The following is a 22,099-nucleotide window of genomic DNA, read 5'->3' on the forward strand; positions in this document are numbered from 1 at the left end:
GTTTCAAGTCTGTCAAATCATAGAGGAAAAATTATCTAGTTCTCAAGGTATTTTTTAGTTTATTAGTTTTGAACAAAATATAATAGAAATATAATTTATTAATAATATCTTTATCAAAGTGGCAGGCAATCTATTAAACAAAAACATAGAAAACATGATTTGGATAGAAGCATTTTAGAAACATCATAGGGCTGGGCATTTAGCTCAGTGGTTCCACTGCCTGCCGCGCAAGCGCAAGGTCCCAAGTTTGATCCCCAGGACCAAAAAAAAAAAAAAAACCACCAGAAACATCATAAGACTTGAAAAAAATTTATTTGGATAGAAAAATAATTCAAATTAGTTTCCTAAGGATAGTCAGAAATAACAGTAAATACCATTTAAATTGCATTTTACGGTACCTGCCTCTAATTCAAATGTCATTCATAACGAATATTTAAGAAAACTATTTGCAAATAAGTAAATTACAGTGACATTGTAATATAAATTTCCAAACTAAAAACTCAAATGCCTTCAAGGCCAGAGGAGTTTAAAAATTTGGGAAGTTTCAGGTACAGTGGTACCTTGGTTCACAAACAATTTGGTTCGCAAACAAGTGTCTGGCAGAAGTTTGTTTTTGTTTGAGAACTCTGCATGGGGGGACAAACATGACCACAGCCATCTTTCTTACACAAACATGAATGTGGCTATCTTTTCCAGAATTGTGAACCAAGATGCTACTGTACAAGAAGGTCATGCATGCTCTCTCAAAAGTCAAGCTTACTTTAAAACAGCACAACAGCTGTATTTTCTCCCAATAGAAATGTCCAGCTTAAGGTGAATTCAGTGGTCCCCAGCACCTGAGTCCTTGTGGAGGAGTTGAAAGCAACCCTCAGAAATCATGGTGTGATGGTTGCCTGATCTGGGAAGAGAAATCAACTCAAGCTAGTTGAAGAAAGGAATGGACAGTGGGTGTTTGATAGAAATAGGTGAGAAGAGGAGATATAACTGGTATCATAAGAGGACATGCAACAATTTTGTGAGAAAGCAAGGATAGTAACAGAAAGCAATAGCCCTCCCTGTCAGGAACTGTGCCTTCTCTTGCTCACAGATGGCCTACCTGCTTCTATCTGGGGATTATCTCTTTCATTCTGACTGGATTTCTCTTGTTGTTCATCTTGCCTGTGATCAAAATGGCCTCTCCAGGTGCATTTTTTTTTTTGGCTCAACTCCCACAGGTATTTTACAGTCTTCTCCATAGCCCATCAAACTTTTCTTACCATACCTGCAGAAATGCTTGAGAGTACATACTCCAGGACTTAAGAAAGCGAAGAAACCTCACAGGCACAGAAGTGACTTAGCAGTTCATGGTAGGAAAATCAGAATGAACAGAATGGAGAGCTTCTACCGAGACCAAATTAAAGGATGAAACTATTAAAATGCAGTAAGAACCTTTAAAGGGCTGCAATACACAATAGCTACAACCATGGGGGAGGGGTAACTAAAAGAAATATGAAATTTAGAGTTTTAGTTCCCATAGAGGAAGTTAAATGAATAGCTAGTATTGAAAACTAGTGTCTTAGTTACTTTTCTCTCATTGCTGAGACAAAATATCCAACATCCAAAGTTAAAGGGGGAAAGGTTTATTTAGCTCAGTTTGTAGAGGTTTCAGTCCACAATCAGCTGGCTCCAAGGCAGAGTGACACATGGCAGAGGGTTGTCGCAGAGGAGAAACAGTTCATGGCACCCACATGGTCGCAAAAGCAACAAGGAAATCTTAACAGTGTCTTTCTGTCCCTGTTATCTTATCTAGATTACCAGTATTAGGGCAGTGCCAAACTAATCAGTGTACTGGTCTAGTAATCACACATCCTTAATCCTAGCATCATACACTCTAGATTTAACCACCTCTGAAAAAGCCACCTATGACTGCATGAGGCTCTGGGGGGACATCTAGACCCAAACTGTAACAACTAGTAAACTGGAAGATGAAGTAAAGAAACTATTATATTACAAAACAAAAATTAAAAAGAAATGGAAGTCACTGATGAAAATATAAGCAGCATGGAGGACAGATCCAATATGCAAATAAGAGGATTTAACAGAATAGAAGCAATGATCAAATAGCAAAATTCTGACTTAAAAAAAAAAATTGAGTTTTCCACTCAGAGGAGCTGACTAAATGACTGGCAATAACAATAAAAAAAAAAAAAGACATACTCAACATATTATGGTGAAGTATAAAGACTAAGTATTATAGGCCTTAAGGAGCAGGAAAAGGATACTTACAAAAATTTTATGTTCATATATTTACATTTAAAACTAGCACTGTACGATATGCAGATGAATTATAAAAGTCACGCTAGTAATTTTAAACTTTAATTATCCTTACTTAGAATGACAATTAGCAAATCAAAACAAAACCAGGACAAGTTAATGAGAAGATTATAGAAACAAAACAAAAGCTTTAATTTTAGTACCTTTAATGGCACCTTTTTTCCTGCTTTCTGAATAAGAGACCCCACATTTTCATTTTTCACTGGGCCTCAAAAAATATGTGGCTGGCCCTGCCAAAACCAATGATAACTGCTTCTTAACTGGTTTCTTGGCTTCCTTTTCTCTTAGGCCCCTTACTTTCTCCATAGCAGTCAGAGCACTCTTTGGAAATCATAAACAGATCACTTGAACCCTGCTTAAAACTCCCAGTGAATAAGCAGCAGAACCCCAGGATAAAATCTAAACTTCTTACCAAGGCTTCCATCTGACCTGCCAACCATAACTCCTACTATAACTCCCCTTTTTCTCAACCAGCTTTCTAACTGTTCCTCAAAGAAATGTGTTCCTCCCACAGGGCCTTTGCCCTGCTAGCCCCTCTGACTGGAATGCTTTTGTACCAGATCTTTGGATGGCTGGCTCCTTGTTGCCACTTGGATCTCAGTTGGCAGGTTGCCCCTTGAGATGACTTCCTTAGCCACCTCATCTAAAGCACTGCTGCACACACCCTTTTCAGAGCTCTCATTGCTATCTGATACTATGTGGCATATTAATTTATTGTCTCACCCCAGCCCCAGAACTAAGTGCCTTAGAAGCTGAATCTGTGTGTGTTTGGCTCACCACTTTTATCAGTAAAGGTCAAGGGGGAGGTTAGTGCTCTGGGGGTATCTTTAGGGGATGGGAGTTGTAGGTAACTTCCCTGGGTTCCTCCTGACCTATCAAGCGGAAGAGGGAAATCATTCTGAGATGCATTTTTCATGATTCCTCAGAGATGCCTTGGAACCTTTGTAGTAATCAGCTTCTAATCAACAACATACCTGTGCTGGTTTTTCTTTCCTGTTCAATTCTCCCCCAGCACTCTGCTTCCTGGGATCACCTCCCAAACTACAACCCATTCCTAAGACTGTGTCTCGGGCTTTTCTCTCAGGCCTGTAAGTCTCGCTTTCTTCATCTTTAAAATGAGGGTGATAATACTATCTAGTATCATTAGTTCCTTCTATTAATACAGTTGAATAATGAGAATTAAATCAGGTAGCACATATAAAGTTCTCACCATGGCGTCTGGCACACAGTACATCCAACCAATATTACTCTGCTCATAATACCAACAGCAAGTAACACTTAGTAACAATCTACAGTGGTATGAGGAAATGACAAACAATGTAAATCAATACTGGGTTCCCCTCTTGCACAGTGATTCTCAACTGGGAGTGATTTTGTCCCCTTGTACATATGTTGACAATGTGTGGAAACAATTTTGGTGGCCACACCAGAAGTTGCTAATGGCATCTAGAGGGTGGGAGAGAAGCTATTAAACATTCCAGAGTATCCAAGATAGCCTCCACAAAAAGCAACTGTACAACCCTAAAAGTCAACAGCACTGAGGTTGAGAAACTGCATAGCAAAATATCCCAATTATGACAGGAGCATCATAAATATTTAATGTAACTCATCAAACTTTAAAAACTTTTAAAGAATTGATCACACAAGAAGAAGAAAATTAAGACTTGGCTAAATGTGTTTATATTGATCACAGAAATGGAACTATATAAAGTATACCTCCATGGTTCACTGGAGAAGAAAAGGACAAATCTGAACAGGCTATGGGAGTGATCAAAACATATAGTGTGTTGTTTTTTAATTTTTTTGTTTATAAATAACCTTTCTTTTACTATTTAGTTTATTAGTACATGTGTGTAGTTCATAATGTGTACATTCCTTGTGCAGAGTTGGTACCTTGTACATGGTACATAACACATCCCAATTCCTTTTTTTCAATCCCTTATCCCTTTCCAGCTGAGAACCTTATCCCTTCCCTCCATCTCCCCTCTCTCCATCTCTTCACCCTCTTCCCCACTGAGAACAATGTCTCTACTTCCTCTTACCTATCTTTTATTTTGCTCTTTATTTTTATTCTGGGTTGCCCATAGAAGAGAAACAATGTGATATTTATGCTCGTGTGTCTGATTTATTTCACTTAACATTATGGTCTGAAGGTGCATCTATTTTCCCACAAATTGACTCTAGTCTATTCTTTATGGCAGAGTAGTACTCCATGGTGTGTAAATACCACATTTTTTTATCCACTCATCTGTTGATGCACATATGGGCTGCTTCCAAGATTAAGCTATTATGAGTTGTGCTGCTATAAATATGGGTATGCATGTATATCTGTAATATGATGTCTTTAATTGTTTCAAGAAGACTCTAGAAAGGGAATAGCTAGGTCAAATGGAATTTCTAGTTCCATTTTTTGGGAGAATCTCCGTACTGATTTTCATAGTGGTTGTAATAGTTTACATTCCCACCAACAGGGTAGAAGGGTCTCCCCCGCCCAACTTCTCCAGAATTTGTTATTTGATTTTTTTTTAATGATAGCCATTCATTTTGGAGTAAGATAGAATCTCAGTTTTGCTTTAATTTGCATTTCCCAAATGACCATCAATGTTAAGCATTTCTTTATATATTTATTAGCTATTTGTACTTCTGTGAAATGTCTATTCATTTAAGATAGAATTTGATTGGGTCTTTTATTTTGGGGGATCTAATTTTGTTGCATTCTTTCTATATTCTAGCTGTCTGAGGAACAGCTGGCAACAATTTTTCCCATGCTGTAGGTTGTCTTTTCTCTGTATTGGTTGTTTTTGAGGTACAGAAGCTTTTTAATTTGTTGATTATCAGAACCATTTTCTGTGCAACTGAGTTTGTATTCAGAAAGTTTTACCCATCTTGTCTTCCACCAGGTTAAGTGTTATTGATTTAACGTTCAGCTCTTTGACTCATTTTTATTTTAGTTTAGTACATAGTGAGGAATATGGGTATAATGGGTATAGATTCAATTTTCTGCATGTGGATAACCAATTTTCCCAACTCCATTTATTAACAAGGTTGTCTTTCCTCCAGTGTGTTTTTGGCCCCTTTATCGAAGACTATATAGTTGAATGCACTCGGAATTGTTTCTTCATCCTCTATTCTGTTCCATTGATCTTCATGTCTGTTTTTATTTCAGTACCATGCTATTTTTATCACCGTAGCTTTGTAATACAACTTCAAGTCTGGGATTATGATGTCTTCCACTTTGCTCTTTATTCTTCAAGACTGCTTTTGCTATTCTGGGTCTCTTCTGGTTCCATATGAATTTTAGGACTGTTTTCTCCAGTTCTGTGAAGAATGCTGTTGGAATTTTGATTGAGATTGCATTAAATCTGTATATCAATTTTGGAAGTATGGCCATTTTGACTATATTGGTTCTGCTTACTCATGAACACAGGATATCTTTCCATTTTCTGAGGTCATCTTCAATTTTCTTTTTCAGAGCACTATAGTTTTCACTGGAGAGGCCTTTCACTCCTTATTATGTAGCTCCCAACTATTTACTTTTTCTTGGTTCTGTCATGAATAGTATTTACTCCCTAATTTCTTTCTCAGTGGGTTCATTATAAGTGTACAGGAACAATACTGATTTTTGTGTGTTTGTTTTATATCCTTCCACATTACTGAATTTGGTTATTAATTCTAAGCATCTTCTATATAGAGGATCGTATCATCTCCAAATGATAATTTGACTTTTCTTTCTTTCTTACTTAAACATATCCCCCTTTCCCCCCACCAATTGCTCTAGCTAATGTTTCCAGTACTGTGTTGAATAGGAGTGATGGTAGTAGACATCCTTCTCATGTTCCTGATTTCAGAGGGAAAGTTTTCGGTTTTCCCCCATTTAATATGAGGTTAGCAATAGGTTTGTTATAAATGACCTTTATTAATTGAGATAAGGTCCTTTTATACCTATTTTCTTCAGTTTTTATAATGAATGCATGTTGGATTTTGTCAGTCTTTTTCTTCATCTATTGAAGTAATTATATGATTTTTGTCAATAAATCAATAAATGTAATATTACATTGATTTTATTACATTTATTGATTTTCATATGTTCCATGTGTTTAAATAAGAAAAATGTGTTACAGTAAAAGACTCATTGCCATGAAAACACAGCCTTTTGCTTCACACACACTTATCTCATTTTTCTTGCCACTTTCTGAAACAGAAGTCCTCTTGTATAACTATCTTTATGAAGGCTGATCAAAAATATGGTGACTATTGCTGCTGAGTGCCATCTAATGGAAAGATAGAGTCATAAAAATATTACAATGTGTCTTTTTCCACCTTATTCATCAGATATGGCACTGTGTTACTTCTGGTTCTTCCTCAAAGTAAAAACGATCATGAAAGGTAAATGTTTTGAACTGATTCAGGACATCAAGGCAGCGATGACAATGCTACTAAAGATATTCATGAAAGAACACTTCCAGAATTGCTTCAAAAAGTGACAAGAATGACGAGATAAGTGCTTTTGAAGTGAAGGGGAATATTTCAAGGCCAATGTGTCTTTTACTGTAATAATTTATTAAAAAAATTTAAACATTCACTATATTTTGTGATCACACCTCATAAATATCAAAGCATAGCACAAGTTTGCAGATGCCCACATAAAACACAGTTAGCCCTGTGACCTTAGCAATGAGACAATGCAATTTTAATTAATATGACAAGGTGCTCAGCTAAAAGAAATCATTGAGCTGGGTGCAGTGGTGCACATTTGTAATCCCAGCACTTGGGAGGATAAGGTAGGAAGATTGCCATGAGTTCCAGGCTCCCCTCCAAAAAAATCATTTGCCATCCTCTCTTGTAACTAATGAAGTATATCAATGGATATACTTCAAGGCAGTTGGCAAATGGATATGCTTTCAAGGGAGTTGGCCCAGTCAGTGTGCATGCCCCTTGCCTTTACCCCTTCTTCTCATGGTCTAGGCCATGGATATCACAGCTGGAGCTATGGAAGCCATATTGCAACTATGAAGTGACCTGGAGGAGAGAGTATGGGATCCTTGTGACCAGGAAATGGCCATACACTACATGAACTACATACACATCTCTGGACTTGCACTACATACACATTTTTAACAATATGCACATCTCTGTACCTCAAAGAACTAGGACTGGAAGTCCCATTTGACCCAGCTATTCCCTTGCTAGGGATCTTCCCCAAAGAATTAAAAGAATCATACCACAGCCCGGAAGGAAGCTCCCTGCCTCCATCCCGAGCTCCCAGGGCAGAGAAGCTCAGCCAGTCCCAGAACCTGGAAGGAAGCTCCCCTGCTGCCATCCCAAGCTCCTAGGGCAGAGAAGGTGAGCCACGAGGGCGCAAGAAGCAACCCCCCCCCATGGAAATGAGAAGACACATAAACAAGCCTCAAAAACAGACTTCTGGATCACCTACAGAAACCCCAAAGGGAAATGAGATGGAACAATCTGATACTCAACCTCCTGGACTCTCTGAACTGGCAACAAAAGAGGATCTGGGAAAAATGAAATCAGAAATAATTACTCAGATAACAGCAAAGATTTTGCTCATGGTGCAAGACATGATTAATAAATCTAGAGAGGACACAGATAAAAAAAATAGAGGATCTGAGGAACATGATGGAATCCCAACATAGGAAACAAATGGAATTCATAAAACAGATACAAACAGATTTCCAAGAGATTAAAAACTCCATCAAAAGTCTGCGCAGCAGAATGAACCAATGTGAGGATAGAATTTCACATATAGAAGATAAGATTGCAACTAGTGAGGAGGAAAAGAAAAATTGCTTTAAAATTGTAAGGGAACACGAGAAGTCAATCCAGCAGCTGCTAGAGGAGGCAAAGAAGAATAACATAAGACTGAAGTCAATGAAGAAAGAGGAGAGAGTGCAGATGACATAAAAAATATGTTCACAGAAGTGATGGCAGAAAACTTCCCAAGGGGGGGAAAAGAACTTGACATACACATAAGTGAGGCATATAGGACTCCAGCTAGCCTTAATCAAAAATATTCTACACATAGGCATATAATAGTTAGGATTCCAGAAATCCAACAGAAGAACAAAATTCTACAAGCGGTGAGAGAAAAGAAACAAATCACATACAAAGGAAAACCCATCAGAATCACAGCAGACTTCTCAATGCAAACCCTCAAGGCAAGAAGAGCTTGGAGTGATGTATTTCAAGCCCTAAAGGAAAACAACCTCCAACCCAGATTGATGTACCCTGTAAAACTATCTTTCAAAATTGATGGAGAAATAAGATACTTTCATGATAAAGAGCACCTCAGGAACTTCATGAATACCAAACTGGCACTCCAAAAAATTTTAGACAATACCCTAGGAAAAGATAATGAGGATCACAACCCCAGGAAACCCAGCAGAATGAATCCATTGGGCGTGACAAATTAAATGCAAAGGGGGAGAATCCAACAAAAAGAAAAAGCCATGAGAAGGCTTTAAAAACTTTTAACTTCATCTCCCTAATGAATGTATAATTCAATCTTATTATTGTACTGATTAGTATTTTTCTGATTCTAGAGTTGCACACCATTCCTTGTGCTTTACTGGCTATTTATCATCTCCTTGTGTCTACATTTTAATTGAGTTGTCTATTAATGAGCTCTAAGAATTCTTCATATATTCTGGTCATAGGTTATATGCATTGTAAATATGGTCTGTTTAAGGACTACTTTTCATTTTAATGATGTCATTTAAAGTTCTAAATTTTGATGGAATCTCATTTATCAATTTTTTTCTTTTATACATCATGGTTTTTGTATCCTAGGTAATTCTTGCCTACCCTGAATTCATAAATATTTTCCCTTATAATTCCTTCTTAAAGTTTCATACTTTTAGGCTTTCTTATTTAGGTTCATAGATCCCTTCAAGTTATTTTCATGTATGGAAAAAAAGGGTTGAGATTAATATTTTATATACAGATACCAGGTGTTCTAGTGCCATTTGCTGAAAACACTATCTCTTCCTCGGCTCTTGAATTGAGTTTATATTCTATAAAATGCTAATGTTAAATAATCTTTCAAAACTCAGTGGACCATATATGTGTGGTTCTATTTCTAGATTCTCTGTTTTATTCCAATGATCTATATGTCTTTCCTTACACCAACACTGCCTTGATTACTGTAGCTTTAGAAGAAGTCTTAAAATTAGGTACTAAACGTCTTCCAATACTGTTTTTGTTTTTAACTTTTCTAGGTCCTTTGTACTCCTACATAACTTTTAAATTTCAATATCCAATTCTTCATTTATGGCAAGTATACACAGACCTGAATTTTTATATATACCTTGTGTTTTCTAATCCTGCTAAATTCAAGTACAAGTTCTAGGGGCTCCTAGAGATTTCTTAGTATTTTCTCTGTAGATGATCATTTCATCTACATATAAAGATTTTGCTTCTGCTGTGCCAATCCTATCCTAGTTGTGTCATTTTATTGCCAGACTATTTTGTTGGGGACTAGGTTTCAAAGTTTAATGGCCAGATAAAGAGTAAGCATATCTGCCCTTGTTCCCCACCTTAAGGAGAAAGCATTGTATCTTCTCCATTCATATAAGGCGTTCTCGCTGGAAGTATGGAGTACAAGTCTTTAATCTGTTGAGAAGTTTCTGTTCTACTTCTAGTCTCCTGATAGCTCATACCATGAACAGCTGTAGAATTTAGTCCAATACTTTTTCTCCAACTAGTGACAGGATCATATGGCTCTTTCCTTTCCTCTCTTAAAATGATGACTTTTGGGGGTGGATCTTCCAATACTGAACCAACACTGCCATCCCTATAACAAAACCACTTTTACATCCTGCCAGATCTGACTTCTAACAGTTTGTTTTGTTAAACAAATTTCTATCTATGTTCATACTTTTTTCTTCTGTTATCTTTATCCAATTTTAGGATTAGCACAATGTTGAGTTCCTAAAATGAGGGGAGAAGTGTTCCTTCTTTTTTCTGCTTTAATAGTTTGATATAATTTATCAGTTAAAATGTATATGAGCCTGCTGTTGTCATATAGGTAGGTTTTCAAGCTAGGAATATACTTTCTTTAATAGGTGCTATTCAAATTGTATATTTCCTCCAGAGTTAGTTTCATTAATTTGTCTTCTAAGTTACTTCTTAGAAGTTGTCAAATTTATTTCCAAAAAGATTTTTGTAATATGCTTTCTATATCCTTTTAAATTCTGTCAAATCTGTGGTAATGTCTCCCAGATCTTAATATTGTAATTTTAAAAATGTATAACTGATATTGTGTAACATGAAGAAAAGGCCTAAAAGAGCAGGGAAATTGGGAGGGGTAGGGGAAGGGAAAAAAGGGAAAGTAAAAAATATGAGAAGAGGAAAAAATGGAACCAAGGTCTTTGCAAATAGGGAAGGGTGGAGGGGGTGAAGGGAGGGCAAGGGAAGGGGAAAAAAATAAGAACCAAGAGACTCATGTAATGGTACAAGATCCTAATGATGAATGTAACTATTTTATACCTAAAATGTACCAATAAAGTTAATGGGGGGAAAAAAAAGAATCATACCACAGTGATATATGTGCACTCATCCTCATAGCAGCAAAATTTGTAATAGCTAAAACTTGGGAGCAGCCCAATTGCCCATCAAGTGGAGATTGGATAAAGAAAATGTGGGTTTTTTATAAAATGGAGTACTACTCAGCCAGAAAAAATGAGAAATTAGAGATATTTATAGCTAAATGGATGCACATTGAGGAGATACTCTTAAGTGAAATAAATAGGACACACATGTGTAAATACTGAATAATTTCTCTAGTGTGAGAAAATGAAAGTGTAAATAAGGGCTGAAAGGTATAATAGCTAATGTGAAATAGGAAGAAAAGGGGAATATGGGAAGTGGAAGTGGGAGGGGTAGGGGAAAGGCAATAAGGGAATGGAATTAATATGAGAAAATGAAAAAATGGAAACAAAGTCTTTGTAAATAGGGAGGGATGGAGGGGTTGAAGGGAGGGCAGGGGAAGGGGGAAAAAAGAAGAACCAAGAGAGATTATGTAAAGGTGCAAATTTCCAATGATGAATGTCATTATATTGTATACTTAAAATGTACAATAAAATTAATTTTAAAAAGTATGCACATCTCTGAACTTCCCTTACATAAGAGAAAAACAAACCTCTGTTTTGGTTCCTCCAGTATTACTATTGTTTTTCTGTAACATATAGCCAGACCCATTTCTAACACTCAAGGGATTAAAAATATAGAAACTATAGTCAGTCATAAAAGATGACTGAATGTCAAAGGAGATATGTCTAAAATATAATCTCTCAGTTGGTTATGACAACAAAAGACTAAGAATCTGAGATCAGTTGAGGTTCATGAAACTGACAGACTTGGCCTGTGTCTTGCAGTATACTGTGCATGGCAGGAATCTTAGCATCCCAACCCCCTTACAGCAGCAACATTCTCAAAGAGCTAATGAGGCCAACAGAAGAGAACACCAACTTGTAGACAGATGCACACAATATTCTGTAAAGATTTTAAAAACTACCACTGAAAATGTAACTAAAAAGAAAAGAGCAAAGCAGTTTTCAGATACTGAATTTTTTGTTCTCTATTCTGACCTAAATTCAGAAGGTCCCAAAACAAGCCAATACATATGGTTCTATTCTACTTTCATTTGACTATTGTCAGAAAACAAAACATCCTAAAATAGGCCCCAGAGTTTTCACTAGTGACACCAACTCTTAATATCCAAACTTTTAGTAATAACACAATCAAGTGACCATAATCTGGATAGCATCTCAATAAGATATAAAGGCTTATAAGATAATTCATTCTTTGCCTTGACCTGCACATCGTAGGGTCCAAAGCCAAGGAGAGCAGTGGGAGATGAAGAAGAAACAAACCACAACTATTCTTGAAGTTTTGGACCAGGTGGAACCATAGCTCATCGGGAGCTAATGGCCGTCTGGAGTACCATGTGGTCTTTATTTATAGTGGAAGGCAAACAGGAAGAGAAGGCAGGGCAAATAGTGCTACATGGCCTATGTGGCCTAGGCAGAACTAGGTTGATTGTTTCGTGATCAGGCCATGTGCAGGAAGGGAACAGGGAAGGATACACAGCTCAACTGTCTCCTGGGGCTGTACCATCCAGAATTTTCTCTCTAATCTATGGAGGAAAAAGGGAGGAGGGAGGAGGAAAAGGGCCATCTTCAGGCTTGGCCCTTGGCATCTCCCCCTTTTCTTGTTTGTAACTCTAGGCAATTCCGATGTTGTCTCAAGGTGAGGCAGAGCAGTTGTTGCTGGAAAGTTCTGCAGCAGACTAGAAATAAGACAATCAGTATAATCAGGACAATTAAGAGTGCAAGCATGTCAACCACAGTATGCCTGCCAATATTGAAAGGATTGAACCCATTGAGGAGGTCCAGCACTGCTCAAACAGCTTGATCTAGGGCAAGACTCTGGACCTCTGCATGTAAAATCTAGAATTTGTTTGTGTAAATTTTGTAAATCCAGACTGAAGTTAGCATGGTGGAAGATACCCATGAGATGAGCAGTAACTTGCTCCCAGGGCCATGTTGTCTCATTTTATTTTAGAGCTATAACACAAATGTGTTTAAATTTAGTGTGGCAGTGAACCCCTTGACAGAATTGAAGGGCTTTAACTTGTGTTCCTACCTTAAGAACCGCTGCCTCAAGTGCTTCAATTTGTGTCTGAATCTTGGAGTCACTGTCCTCCTGAGTTTCTAAGGCATAAGAGGTATTTTTTTCCAGTTGGTTGACAAAGTGAGTTGTCTGGATGGTTTTGGGCAAAGCCACAGAGGCAACCATGGTGGAGGCAGGAAGAGTGATGAGAGACACAATACCCAGGATGATGAGTCCTACCATCCATCGAGGATGACTCAATTGATTTTCTATCTCTTTTACTACTTGGAGCCCTCAGTCATCAGACCAGGGTCCGGAAAGATTAGTGGGAATCATGACAAAAGTGGGATGATACAACACAATAATGGGCAGTGTACTGAGACAAGTAGCACAGTTGCCAAGGTTGCAGTTGTTACAGGTAACATTAAAAGTACCATCAGGGGATCTAGGGGACAGGGATCTAGCTCAGTGGTGCTGCTGCCTGCCTCACAAGTGCAAGGTCCTGAGTTTGATCCTGGTACCAAAAAAAAAAAAAAGTACCATCACTGTTGTTGGTAATATTAATGGGCCCACTAAGGAAAACATAGGATGCCTGCACACAAGTGTGTCCCTAATGACTAGTAGCTTCCACATGACTCAGGTCTTTGGATTGGATTATTTTATCAGTACATGCAGCAAGCCTCCACAGGCCAAGCTGTCTGAAATGATGACTAATTTCAAGAGAAGTAACTGGAAAGAATCCAGTGTAATTTACCAGCACACAAGAGTGGTCCAAAAATTGCACAGAATGTATATGAGTCTGATTTATATGGGAGGTACAACAGTCAACCCATGACACTGTGCCTTTGAGTGGAACAGTGGCCAGTCTATTGTAGCAGGGATGAGTAGAACAAGATGTATATTAGACAGACTCATGTTGTCCAGATTAAAAGTTTTGTAAAGAAGGATTTCATCCCTTTCTAGGCCAGATTCACTCTTCACAATGGTGGACTTTTCTATAGTCCAAAAGGGCAAGCAGAATTGACTTGACCCCAGACACAGAGGAAGTGATGCCACTACTCCCATATAGTTATAGGTGGCGTGGCTGGGAGAAATATGCCCATCTGGCCATTCCCCCTAATAGAGCAGATACATTAGTGAATATGGGAATAGGGGCTGGCATTTCCCAGGGTAGAACATGAGCCAACGGTGGGTCAGGGAAATAAGTCCCTGTTTGGCATCTGTAACTCCTACCTGAGTGGAGACCAAGGCCATCATAGCAAGGAGTAAGGTGCCAGAACCTGAGGGACCTCCCTTATCCTTTACCATTTGTTGAGCATCTTCTGTTAATTTCTTAATCTGACCCCACAGTTTTAAGAGTGAGATTGGTGGGGCAACCCACTTTCTGGTCCCCTTTTTGTCTCTCTTAGACAGAAGCTTTCTTTCTCTCAATAAATTTTTCCTACTCTTAACCTCCATTGTTCCTAGAATTCATTCTTCAATTTTAGAGAACACAAACTCGCTTTCTGAATACCTAATAGGTTTGGGAGTTACATCTCTTTCCCCTGTGTCATTTTGGAGGTCTTCCACGAAGATTACTGGTCGGAGGGATTCAACTACTAAAACAACCATGGTTGATAAAATTTATTTCAAGAGTGCTTAATGTCCAGATGAAATTGTAATAGTTAATGTCACTGCTTCTACTGAAATACTCATGTCATTGATCTACTCTTCTGGGTGTTCAACAACTAAAGTTTGGAGACCAAAACTAGAAAGGTAACTGGGCTATGAGGATAGCCAATATTTTGGCCCTGGCTCCTCAAGGTCAACAAAGATCCAGGACACAAAGGAACCTTTCCTACAGGATCCTACAAATTTCCAAAGGCAATTTTAGGCAGCAAAGGCAAGGCAAGGGTTATTACAATCCCTGACCTAAAATTATACTACAAAGCTACTGTGATAAAAACAGCATAGTACTGACAAAAGAACAGACCTGAGGATCAATGGAACAGATGAGAAGATACAGAAACAACTCCAAACATACTTAGCCATATAATCTTTGACAAAGGAGCCAAACACCTTCACTGGAAGAAAGATAGCCTCTTCAATAAATGGTGCTGAAAAAACTGGATTTCCACATGCCAAAGATTAAAACCAGACACATATCTTTCACCATGCACTAATCTAAAATTGAAATGAATCAAAGATCTACATATTAAAATGTAAACACTAAATCTTCTGGAAGAACTGCTGGTGAGAGTGTAGACTGGTGCAACCATTATAGAAATCTGGGTGGAGATTTCTCAAAAAACTAAAACTAGAGGTTCCTTTTGACCTAGCTATACCTCTTCTTGGTATCTTCCCGAAAGAATTAAAAACATCATACCACAGCAATATATGCCCGCCCATGTTTATAGCAGCACTGTAATAGCTAAATCTTGGAAACAGCCCAAATGCCCATCAACTGATGAGTGGATAAAGAAGATGTGGGGGTTTTTTTACAATGGAGTACTACTCTACCATAATGAAGGATGAACTTCGGACATTTATAGCTAAATGGATGGACCCTAGGGCTGGGGATTTAGCTCAGTGGTTCCACTGCCTGCCTCACAAGCACAAGGTCCTGAGTTTGATCCCTGGTACCAAAAATAATTAATTAAATAAATAAATGGATGGACCTTGAGATCATACTCAAGTGAAATAAATCAGACACATACATTTAAATACCATATCGTTTCTCTGGTATGAGAAACTGTATGTGCAAATAAGGACTGAGATGTATAATGGATGTTGGGAAATGGGAAGAAAGTGTTCAAACGGTAAGGGGAACAAGGGAGAAGGGAGGGAGAAAGGAAGGAAGCAACAAGAAAAAATGTGAAAATAGAAGGAAAAAAATGGAAACAAAGCTTTTGTACATAGGGAGGGAAGGGAGCTTGAGGGAGGGAATGGGATAAAACAAAATAAAAACAAAATAAATAAATCTGCTGGAAGAGAGAATAGGTAGAATGCTTGAGGACATAGGAGTAGGCAAAGACTTCATGAACAAAATCCAGACCGCACATGAAATATTACAAAGAATCAACCTCTGGGACCTCATCTTATTAAAAAGCTTTTGCACAGCAAAAGAAACTACCAACAGAGTGAAGAGACAACCCACAGTGTGGGAAAAGATTTTTACCAGCTGTTCCTCAGACAAAGGACTACTATCTAGAATATATAAAGAACTCAAAAAAATCAGACCCCCCCAAATTTAAAGACCCAATCCAAAAATGGGCATGTGAAATGAACAGACATTTCTCAGATGAAGTAGAAACAGCAAATAAATACTGAAGGATTTTCCATTAATTTAATTAAGCTCAATGAGGCCTTCATCCTTTCTTTTCCCTACCTAAGGGCCCCTGTCCCTACCCCAGGGACTTGTAATATATATGAGGAACTCAGAGGGTCTTTAGAAGTCTAGATTTTACCTAACTACAGCTCACATATCAAGGAATGCAGAGGCTGCCTGCTTCCCCTTCCCCTCCCCTGTGGTGGGAGGCACTAGGCTCCTCCACTCTCCAGCTCCCTACCTTTCCCTGATAACAGGAAAAAAATGTTAAAGGGTTTGAGTTTTCTAACAGATGAAAACCTGAGAGAAGAGGGAAAAAAAGCAAACCATTGGGCTCCTTCTTAGTCTAAGCCCATAGCTTCAGAGGAAAATTTCACTTCAGAGGCCCGAGGGATTGGGGGAAGATGGGAGCAAAGAAAGAAAGTAAATAAAAAGCCACTTGGCTGGATTTACCAAACCAAAAAAAGAGTGAAATTGGCACATTCAATGATTGCTTGACCCTGAGGTATAAGGAATACCTGTAGAGAGGGAAATGCAAAAGGTTGTGCAAAAGTGTTTAAAAGGAGCACTAGTATAAGCAGGACCATTATCAGTTTTGATAGCCTTTGGACAACCAAGCGCCTGAAAGGCATGAAGACAGTGATCAATAACATGTCCAGCAGCCTTGCCTGGTTGAGCAGATATGAAGATCATGGAGGAGTAGATTTCAACAGAAACAAGAACATATCTGAGGCAAACAAACTCAGGCACATGGGTCACATCCATCTGCCAGAGATCATGAGGACTCAAACCTCTAGCATTGACACCTTGGATGGGTGATGGAATATGAAGCATGCAGGTGGAACAGGCGCAAACAATGCTACAAGCCTGTTCTCAAGAACTATGGAACGGTTTGTGTAGGGTGGAAGCGTTTTGGTGAAAAACAGAATGTGAGGCGGTGGCTTGTTGAAGGGCAAGTGGAAGAGGCTAAGGAAGCAAAGGAGCAAGATTATCAACAGTGTTCTTTCCCTGACACAATGGCCCAGGGAGGGACGAATGTGCACAAATGTGTGAGATGAAACAAGGGTAAGTGTGGCATCTCACAAGGTCTCTCAGACAATGAAAAAGCTGAAAGATAACTTCACTGTTAGTGGAGGAAAGGGTAGCAGTTTATTTTTTGGACTACTCCCACTCCATAGGCACTATAAGAGTACAAATTAAAAGCAACAACAACAAAAAGCAACGGAAGCAAAATCTTCAAGCACCCAAATAGCAGCCTATAATTCGGCATGCTGAGCAGAGGTAAAGCCAGTATCTTGAGATCTATTCCCACTTGAGGAATGATATCCCGAAAATCTATTAGAGGAGCCATCTGTGAAAAAAGCACCTTCCAAAGGCAACAACTGGACGACCTTGGGGAAAATGAAAGGAGTAAGGTTTGCAAATTGTAAAATCTTGTCCGAAGGCAGATGATTGTCAGTCTGTCCGGAGAAGGAGACTTACAAAGCCTCCCAATCTTTGGAAAATTGCCAAAGCCATATTGTTGTAGGGAATAAGGTATAATGAGCACACAAGGCTTGTGCCAGCAACTAAAGACAGCATCGTTGTCCATGGCCTATCACGGCAGCCACTGAAGAGGGATAAGAAGTAAGAGAGCAAGGTGGCGAGTACAACCCCCTGAGGCTGCCAAAGTGCTCCTGTGGCATATGTGGAGTGCACAAGGTCACCAACCATAGAGGCTTTTCAGGAACAACATGAGCGAGGGCTGCTTGTTGAATACTCTTCTGCACCTTACGAAAGGCTTCATGAGCCAAAGGGGTTAGGAGGCGAGGTGGGTGGGTGAAGGGTCACCTTTGAGGACTTTAAATAATGGTTGCAAGACTGCAGTTATTAAAGATAATGATGGTCAAAGCCAGTTGATGTCTCCCAGGAGCTTTTGAAAATCATTAAGTGTAGAAAGGTGATCAGTGCAAATCTGGGTGTGTTGAGGTCTTCCTAAATAAGAAAAAGGCTGTGTTGTTTGGATTTTATCTGGTTCACCTGGGGACAAGCAAACCTTGGTCAGGGCTTTCCAATCATCTGAGGGTACAGCCACAGTGGCTACCACCTCCAGCAATCTCATATTAAAAGAAGCTATGGGTCCATAGGCAACAGCTGCCATTTTTAGCTCTTTTAAAGTTTTAAAAGGAATGGGCTCATGTTGTCTAAGCATTTGTCCTGGATTATTCGGGTCGAGAACCTCTACGATGGGGTATATTCCAGGCCTGAAACTTTCCAAGGCTTCCCCTTGATTATGAGCTCATTGGAGAACCATCTGTAGAGAAGCTAAAGTACCCTTTAAGGAAGTACAGCGGGACACTTTAGATCTTGCCAGAGATAGCACAACTACATTAGATTTTCCTCACAGTAGCACATAAATGGAAAGAGCAGCCAGAGCTGCAAGCCTCAACTCATTCTGTACATCTGAGTCAGCCTCGTCTCCCAGGCCCTCCAAGGAGCAATCAGAAAACTCTGAGGAGGATTCCTCTGTTGAGGGCGAAGGCTTCACTCCCCCCCACTGCCCCCTCATTAGCCTCAAGCTGCTCAGAAGCTGCTTTCATTTTCTCATAACCCTGAGCTATCTGTTTAAGGTGTGTCACCATATTTTGTGCTGCATCATCGATGGCATGTTTGATCACAGAATGGGCATCCAAACACTCATTAACCAACGATCACGGAGAAAAGGTAAAGATAGGAATCTTGTCTGGACCCTCGGCAGTATAACAATCTCTCAACTGTTTCCCTACTTCATGCCAAGTGTCGAGATTCACTGTGCCCTGCTCTGGAAACAAAGGACAAGTATTCTGAACAAAAGAAAGAAAAGAGCGAAGCTGGTCTAGTTTGACTTTAGTCCCCTTAGCTTTTAGCAATTCGTGTAGCACTTGAAGATAGAGCTGTCGATCATACAAGTCTGACTGTCCATCTTTTACACCCAGCGAACCACTTTGTGCATGCTAATGGAAGATGTCTCCTCACCTGAGTTCTGAAGTCCCTCATACTGGCCACGTTGGGTGCCAGATGCCACGACCTGCACAGCATAGGGTCCGAAGCTGGGGAGAGCAGTGGGAGATGAAGAAAAAACAAAGAAACCACAACTATTCTTAAAGTTTGGGACCAGGTAGAACTATAGCTTGTTGGGAGCTAATGGCCACCTGGAGCACCGTGCGCTCTTTGTTTATAGTGGAAGGCAAACAGGAAGAGAAGGCAGGGCAAATAGTGCTACGTGGCCTACGTGGCCTAGGCAGAACTAGCGCGATTGTTTCGTGATCAGGGCATGTGCAGGAAGGGAACAGGGAAGGATACACAGTTCAACTGTCTCCTGGGGCTGTGGCATCCAGGGTTTACAATAGTTTGACTCTCTAATCTATGGAGGTGAAAGGGAGTAGGGAGGAGGCAAAGGACCACCTTCAGGCTCGGCCTGCGGCAATTCTTAGCCCAAATAGGTTTCATATCTTGTTAGGGATACCAAAAATTATACTTAGAAAGAAGTTAATTACAACATTATAAAGCAAAAGAAAGAGAACAAGTTACCAGAATTCCTAAATGTATTAAATAGAAAAAGTAATAAAATTAAATGCTGACAAATATAGTCTGATGCTGCTGGTACTCAGTATTCAACGAATATAATTTGTATTATATTCTCATATAAAATCATACTATAATAACATGGGCTTCTTGACAAAAAAATCGATCAATGAGCTCAATTCATGGTTGGAATAGCATATCTCATAGATGTAGAAACTAGGTAGAGCAAAAACTTTAGCTCAATAAAAGTGTGCAGTTAAGTTTTTCATTTACTATTATTGATGTCTTACTTCCTGTAGAATTGACTAAAACTCTTTACACAATGTTCCCAAAAGAAAATGTTGATGAGATAAAAGATGATTAGTCTTGGGGTTTCATATATCATGTAATTGTAACTATGTTTCTTAATATTTTTGAACATTGTCAAATAAAATCAAATGAATGGAATATTTTACTTTAAAAATGACTTTGAAGCAAATTTTAAATAATAAATAAGAACATTTCTATTTTTCTCCAATTTATAATGTTAACTACTTTCTAACATACTACTACTACTCATCATTTACATCTATACAGACAATAATACCCTAATTTGAGAACACACAAATTGCTGCCATTTTCCCATAATGTTCTATTTGTGTAATAATAGTTGTCAATCATTTCAGACAATACTCCAATCTGTATAATAAGCTGAAAAACACAAGGTTGATTTTTTAGCAGTATAAATTCATATAATTACCAGTAAATGAAAATTTGGCCTTTTGAGCAAAACAAGAAGACAACTGGAAGGAAAAAAAAACAGAGCTAAGCATATTTATCAAGCATATTTTATTTTGGAGACAGCACAATTAACTGTGCAGTTCAGGAAATATGTATGTTATTCAGACCATAGTAAAAAAAGCACTGGGCCTCCTAACAGCTCCACAATCTAACAAATGGATCAAGTATGTTCTTTTACTCTCCCTAAACTTCTATTTCCTCAACAGTTACAAAAGCTTGATAATAACCACCATTTTATAGATATGTTTTAATAATTAAACGGTATAACAACTACATTAATGTGATAGATACGTAAGTATTCAGCAAATGGTAACTATTGTTTTGAAAGTATTAATATCTTTTATGCTAAATAATAAAATAAAGCTTAAAAGTGCATTGATGCAACAATAAAATTAATTTTTTTAAGAAGGCATTGACAAATAAGGAATAAAGACTTCTTTAAAAGATGTTGAAAACTTTAACAGGTCATATGACAACTTAAGCCAAGACTTCAACTTGAAATCAAGTGTAGTATTATGGGAAAGGCTCTTGCTCAGTTCTGCTTCCATATTCAAGTCACATTTGTAATATTTTTATAAGGACTACCAACTAAAGCCCAGAGTTTGAGGCCAGCCTAGACTACATAGCGAGTTCAGGGCCATCCTGAACTACAAAGAGAGACCCTGTCTCCAAAAAGAAAAATAAAGAAAAGCTTAGGAGAAAGAAATGACAATTAATCACCTTATCAACCCCTTCTTACTAGAATGACTGCAACAAAATCTTGTATAAGGAAGTATCTTTCTAAAAGTGTTAAAAATCTATCAATTTACTTCTGTTTTCTGATTTGTGATTATACAGAAATAATCCATATTACTTTTAAATTTGTAAATTTGTATATGTCGATATACTAAAAATGTGATACTAATTCTTTGTATTAATAACTAGAGGATCACTTAGCACTAAAATTAAAAATAATTTTATTTTCCTGAAAATACGATGATGATATTATAACATTAAATTTTCAAAATACAAAGTTTAAACATTCAGGTTTATTTAAATACTTTTATTTAAATTTTTAATATTTAACTATAATTTGTAATTCATCTTTGATTATTAATAGATCATTTCAAATTTTAAAGGATAAACTATCTTTAGAAACAGATTTAATTTTTCAAACTTTTGCAATTGCTTTAATTTACATTTTTAATGAAAATATATAATCAAACTAGGTATATTTTGAATACAATTACATTTTTAAATTTTTTAGATCATTACTGAGCAGAACAAAAATTAAGTGAATATATTGATTATAAAATTAGTGATTTTTCTAAAATGAAAGCAAGGAAAAGAAATTTTATACATTATGACTCGTGCATTATTTTATACTACCACTCATCCAAAATGCTGACATATCATCAGAACATCCAGATGTGCATATTAAATCTAAGAACTTTTTATATTTTGCTAGCTTGCAATCAGATAGAAACTGTAGCTTTACAATTTTAACTTACATTTTTTGTTTTGTTGCCATGGAAATTTAATTTATCA

At 37.9% G+C, this 22,099-nt stretch overlaps 1 protein-coding gene across 2 annotated transcripts in view; it reads right to left on the reverse strand.

The window, feature by feature from the left end:
* Cimip6 (ciliary microtubule inner protein 6) overlaps positions 1 to 19,445 on the reverse strand; it is a 297,684-nt gene extending 278,239 nt beyond the window's left edge. For both annotated transcript variants that reach the window (XM_087216388.1, XM_087216387.1), the window contains exon 1: positions 19,244 to 19,445. The gene's annotated coding sequence lies outside the window, so the exon portion shown is untranslated. The remainder of the gene's footprint in view (positions 1 to 19,243) is intronic.
* Positions 19,446 to 22,099: the final 2,654 nt, after the last annotated feature.

The sequence above is a fragment of the Heterocephalus glaber genome, unplaced genomic scaffold, assembly GCF_053883595.1.
Source record: "Heterocephalus glaber isolate CG9 unplaced genomic scaffold, H.glaber_assembly_v1.0 deba00001457, whole genome shotgun sequence".
Lineage (NCBI taxonomy): Eukaryota > Metazoa > Chordata > Mammalia > Rodentia > Bathyergidae > Heterocephalus > Heterocephalus glaber.